This window comes from Colias eurytheme, chromosome 8, assembly GCF_061535395.1.
Source record: "Colias eurytheme isolate Ceu_HAF_F1 chromosome 8, ilColEury1 Martin Lab GWU primary, whole genome shotgun sequence".
NCBI classification, from domain to species: Eukaryota; Metazoa; Arthropoda; class Insecta; order Lepidoptera; family Pieridae; genus Colias; species Colias eurytheme.
The window spans coordinates 3,140,751-3,146,750 of NC_142987.1; the positions used below are offsets into that span (position 1 = coordinate 3,140,751).

Below are 6,000 nucleotides of genomic sequence, written 5' to 3' on the forward strand. Positions count from 1 at the left end.
CGGCGCTTAAAATGTGTCACTATACCTATAAAAAGATTCTTTTTTTACCTAATACCTACCTATCCGTTTATTCAAACAATGAAATCATAAGTACCTATCTACATTAAAGAATAGGTACCAAAAATGTATTCTACAAATAAAATAACTGTATTATCCACGGTAAAAGTTTTAATTAACCCAATCGGGGCATAGCGAATGTTTATTTTTTATTGATAACACAAGATGGATGACGGACACGCGCGAACACAATTGATTTAAAATTAAAATGGCAACTTTATGATGGATGTGACGGTGGCACATCACGCCCCAACTTCCTGGGAATTCGAAGGGTTAACGATTAAACTAAACGGTTTTTGTTGAACGTTTTAAGATCATATCTATTATCGGAATATAGGTACGTTTAGGATTGATGAGATGAAATAATAATGTAGGACATTTGTTTCAATTTTGATAAAAATAATGGTTCCGAAAATAACCTAGGTCTTTAGGTTAAGTTGGGTTATGTTTTCTGGTGATAAAATAAAACAATAATTTTACTCAGTTCATGATCAAGTTACTGAAGGTCTCCGAAAACAAATTAGGTATTTGTGAAGAAAACAAATACCTATGCATATTATATTCTATTACAATGACAGGCAAGTTATTTTTGGTTGTTAATAAATTTAATAGGTACCAATAGAACACAGACATATGTAAATTCCAACTTGAACTTTGAATTTATTCAAGATCCCGCCCTTAGTATGCATACAGCCACTTAAGTTACGCTACTTAAGTGTGCTCTCAAAAAGCGGTTGGATTCATAATCTTGTTAGCACTCAAATTTGCATTAATTAAGGCGTCGAGGCCTCTGTCTAAACTCGTAGAGAGTTAGATAATATTCAAATGGTACATATAACGGCGAGACCGCGTCGCTCCCGAGCAATATAGAGCGGAATGGCGAGCGGAAAAGTGCTTTCAATTTAATTAATTTTAAATTTCTTGGTTTTGGTTAAAGGTAAGGAAAACGGAAGGTGTTGTAGGATTTAATCATGGATGTAATTATTCTTTACAAAGTATATTTGTGTTCATTATATATTTTATATCTACTAACAAGTAACAAGTAACCAATTCAAGCGTAAGATTTAGAGAGATTATCTGAAATGCATCGCATTGAAATACAGCAGCTCTATAATCGAAAATATGAATCGGTTCAGGTAATATAATTATCACTAGATTAATTCCAGTGGCCAGCTCCATACCTATAGCCATTAGGTATCTATAGGATGTCGAAGTAAAATAATGTAGGTATGATTATGTGTGTTATTTATCTATTAGCACTTAAGTTTATTACCTATGTCTTCCGCCTCCGATTCTGTAACTAATAATACTTATTCTGTTATAAATAAACAATATTGCTTAAATATAATTGCGGTTTGCCGTTTAGATAAAATAAAACCACGTAAACGATACAGATAACATAAAAACACGTTGTCCAAAATAAAAAGACGTGGTGTTACCTAACGTAAATAAAAGGTAGGTAGGTACCTATGGTAACGCACCATTAATGACAACAGCCTTAACAAAATTGTTCTAACGTGTAAAATGTCCTTATTCTTTAAATACTGAAACGTATTTCCCACTCATCTATCCCTCAGTGAGAGCACCGAGGGTACGCTCGACAATTTCCTCCTCGGGTAATTCACTAGGATTTAATTTAAATTAGTTTTGGCTTGGCTTAATAGCTTCCCCCCACGGGGTGGGGGTGTGGCTCCTCTCCAGGGGAAGTATTCTGGGAGCGGAATATATTTAATTCTTTTTGTTGAAGGTTTTATATTATTTCTGAGCAATTTGGCAGTTGATAATGCTTATGTAGTTTTTATTTAATTATAATACTTTATTGTACAAAACAATGTAAGGAAATCTAGTACAATCTAATAAGGTACAAATATTTTGCACAATAGGCGGCCTTATTACTACACAGTAATCTCTGCCAGGCAACCTGGTAGGAAAGGAAATGTAAAGTTTTAAGGTGGTGATTGACAGATTATTTGATAAAAAGAAATAAATGTCAACTGCATATCTAGGTAGGTACTTTAAATCCACATCGGTGATTGAAAATATTTCAAATAGGACCCATAAATAGTCATTAATTTAGTAAGATCGTACGTAGATGGTAGGTAGGTATTACCTAAGACTATTATCTTGCAAATATAAATACTTACCTATCGTTCTACAAAAAAATAAACTAGTGACGGACTAGCCTAAATCACTAAAAATGCTAGATATAGGTACCTATCATGGTTTTAATGATACCCAAACAAAATTATATATTTAGGAACGTATAACGCATACCAGAATAGGGTCACAAGTGTGTTTCTGGCACAGTAAATAAACAAAGTAATGGCAGAGAGCGTTGGCGTGATGTAGGTAATTATTTGTGTCTCTTTAAACACCGCCAATTATGTCTAACTTTATCATATTTACAACGCTCTGAGCCAAACGATTTACAATTTTATGTTTTACAAGCTGTTCCATATTTTTGGAACTATAGATAATGAAATCTAATAATGAAACAAATGCGAACAATTATATACCTACCTAGTTAGTATTTAATTGAAGAAATTATATTATCGAGAAAAGATTCAGTACCTAGGTAGTTTATTTTTAAATAACTGACTATACTACTTTAACTAAGTGAATACAGTTTTTATTTCGCAAATAAGAGTTAACCTAACATACAAAAAATATTTTTCGGTTGTAAATCGATGCATTTAATTTGCATAGTACAAAACAAAGTCGCTTTCTCTGTCCAAATGTCCCTTTGTATGCTTTAATCTTTAAAACTACGCAACGGATTTTGATACGGTTTTTTTTAATAGATAGAGTGATTTAAGAGGAAGGTTTTAGTATATAATTTATTAGGTTTAAGACCAAGCGGGCGAAGCCGCGGGCGGTAAGCTAGTAGCACAGTATTACAATAGGAAATAATATTGTAATACTGTGCTAGTAGTATTTAAAACAAAGTCGCTTTCTCTGTCCATAGGTATGTCCCTTTGTATGCTTAAATCTTTAAAACTACGCAACGGATTTTGATACGGTTTTTTTTAATAGATAGAGTGATTCAAGAGGAAGGTTTTAGTACCTATATAATTTATTAGGTTTTAATACCATTATCGACAGAGATACAATAGGAAATAAATGAAAGTTTGTATAAGAAATTGATATTATCACGAGTTTTTGAAGAGCATTATTGGCATGCTGCAAACATTGCAATACAAAACAACTTGTTTTAAAACTTCTATAAACATTACAATAGTAAAACATATCTTAAACAACTATCCCAAATAATGAAGTTTCATTGAAATAAAATCTCAAGTGCTACAGATGTGCTAGTTAAAGTTAATTGCACTGCTGGGATCATCTCCCGAGAGTGTGATGATACGAGTATCTAATGTATAATGAAAATAAGCATTATTGATTTGGTTATATTGTTTAAAAACGTGTTTTTTGAATAATGTAAAGAAGTGTGAACTAATGCAGTAAATTAGGAATATGAAAATTTAAATTTCATGCTTTTCTATTGAAAAGTGGAATCACTTCGATCCCAACTTAGGGGTTTTTTTGTATTGTCATAGTCATGTGATATTATATTTTTAGAGTAAATTGATATATTTTTTTTTATACAATATGCGTTGGTAACATAAAATTTTGCATCTATATCTACTTTGGTTTCGGCTTAAGTTCAATGGTAGGTGTCTAATAGAAAATTTTCAAACATCAACAAATACGAAATACCTATGTAAAATGGCAAAATTTATGACGAAAAATAAATTAGAATATATTTTTATTAAAACCACAACATATACTGACAAACAATCATCATCAAATTACATAAAATTACCGCTTAACACTCAAATATTCCACATTCACGGAAAATAGCTATATTTTGATGTAAATCATAATAAAAATAAACACAATGGCCGATATTACATCGCGCCAAGCCCAGAGGCGATGAAAAATAAATAAAAATTGTAGCGAGGGGTAGAGGGTATGATTGTACAACCCCTCTTATATTATTGAGAGAACCTTTTTTATATTTCTTTAAAATGCACTTGATTTTAAATTAAATTGTTGTTTTAGTGGTGGCAATTTTGAAATGACATGCAAATGATTATATTCCATAGAAATCTAAATAACAAGACACTAGAAGTCGTAAGCGCGCGTGACATTGTCGCCGCTCAGGTGGTTTCCATTCCACAAGTTGTTCGTCGCTTGGTGGTCGCTTGTTCAGTTGTTTCTGACACGTGCGTGAGTAAACATGGTGTGTTGCAGCATTTCCCAGTGCGGAAATTCTTCCATAAATTGTAATTATACTAATAAAGTAATAACATTTCACCGGCAAGTATTTTTGTTTATAAATATTGCCGTTTTTCCTTAAAATTAAACAATATTTACAAGCAATACGAATGACACAGTCAACCGTTCCTCTCATCACGTTTAGCTATACATTGCCTTTTACTATTGTCAACATCTGACAGGTCGGTTGTTATAACTGCCAGATGTTATCAAATGACAATTACAAGAAGCAATGTACTGCATTGTTAACGATAAAGAGTAAATAGTCGCAAGCTAGTGATGTGATGTGTTAAAATTTTTCGATATCGTAATACGATGTTTTTTTGCGTAATATGACGACTGATGGAATAATTGGATTATATTTTAATTTGAATTCTATTTTATTTTTATAACTGATATATGTATAATTTTTTAAACTAAGTACATCGATACAATCATTTTCGGACAATTTTACTGTCGATACAGAATCACATTAATTAAATATACAATAATGCCATAATGTAAAGGATAGGCTTCGCTTAGGTTGACAAAACTATTTTATGTTAAATATATTCTTTGTAGATTTCCACAACGCCGTCCTGACATTAAGGACGAATGGATATCCGCGACTGGGAAAAGAAATTGGTTCCCTACAGGCTATAGTAGGATATGTTCAAAACATTTCAAAGAAGATGATTTCAATGTCACAACAAAAAGACGTACATTAAGTAATTGTTATAACTCTTATAATTTTTGGTGGTCTGGCGCGGTTCTGCATCAGGTGTTCGAGATTTTCAAATTTAAACTCTCAGTTTCTAAACCCCCTCCATTTTTTTAAATATATAATGTACAGACACTGTTTTATTATTTGTATATATAGATAAATAAATATTTAAGTACGTAACATGTTTTTATTTCTTATACCTATATGTATAGTCTGCCGTGGGCCCACGAGATGAGCCTACCACTGTATTAAAATCAACAACTATATATTTCTTATTTGTTAACTATCACTTAACTATCGATAACAAGGCTGATGAAGTCTTACATCACTAAAGCGTTGAATGAACGTTAATGAAATTTCAACCTTATTTCTATGCGTTGAGGTTAAAAGTTATATCTATCAAAAATTAACGCCCTCTGTTGTCGAGTAGCCGAACTTTTTCGTATTTGAAGTTTCTAAGCAAAAGGAAACAAAACATCTTACGTACCTAGGGATGTTATACTAAAATAAACCGTAAAGTCGTAAGTTAGGGTACATATTAAAATGCGAAATTTATTATTTATGTTAGTTTTCATTAAAATGAAGCTGTCCAATAAAAGGCATAGTTTACTTGTGTGAACTGTCTAGATATCGTTTTAAATGTGTGGATTTTGGCGACAGTGGTTTTCATACTAATTATGACATTATAGCACTTCTATGTGTCTTGTTATTTAGATTTCTATGTTATATTCTGATTTCATAGGAAATTATTTTCAACTGGCCACGCCGCTCCGCTCCTGTTGGTGTTAGCGTGATGATATAATTACCTATAGCCTATAGCCTTCCTCGGTAAATGGGCTATCTAACACCAAAATAATTTTTCAAATAGGACCAGTAGTTCCTGAGATTAGCGCGTTCAAACAAACAATCTCTTCAGCTTTACAAAATTAGCATAGATTAACTTTTCTTTCAAATAAATATCC

At 32.0% G+C, this 6,000-nt stretch overlaps 1 long non-coding RNA gene across 1 annotated transcript; it reads left to right on the forward strand.

The window, feature by feature from the left end:
- The first annotated feature begins 4,163 nt into the window (after window positions 1-4,163).
- On the forward strand, window positions 4,164-5,214 carry LOC149906369 (uncharacterized). Its single transcript, XR_016456997.1, has 2 exons — window positions 4,164-4,343; window positions 4,897-5,214. It is a non-coding gene; the product is annotated as an uncharacterized LOC149906369 (long non-coding RNA).
- Window positions 5,215-6,000: the final 786 nt, after the last annotated feature.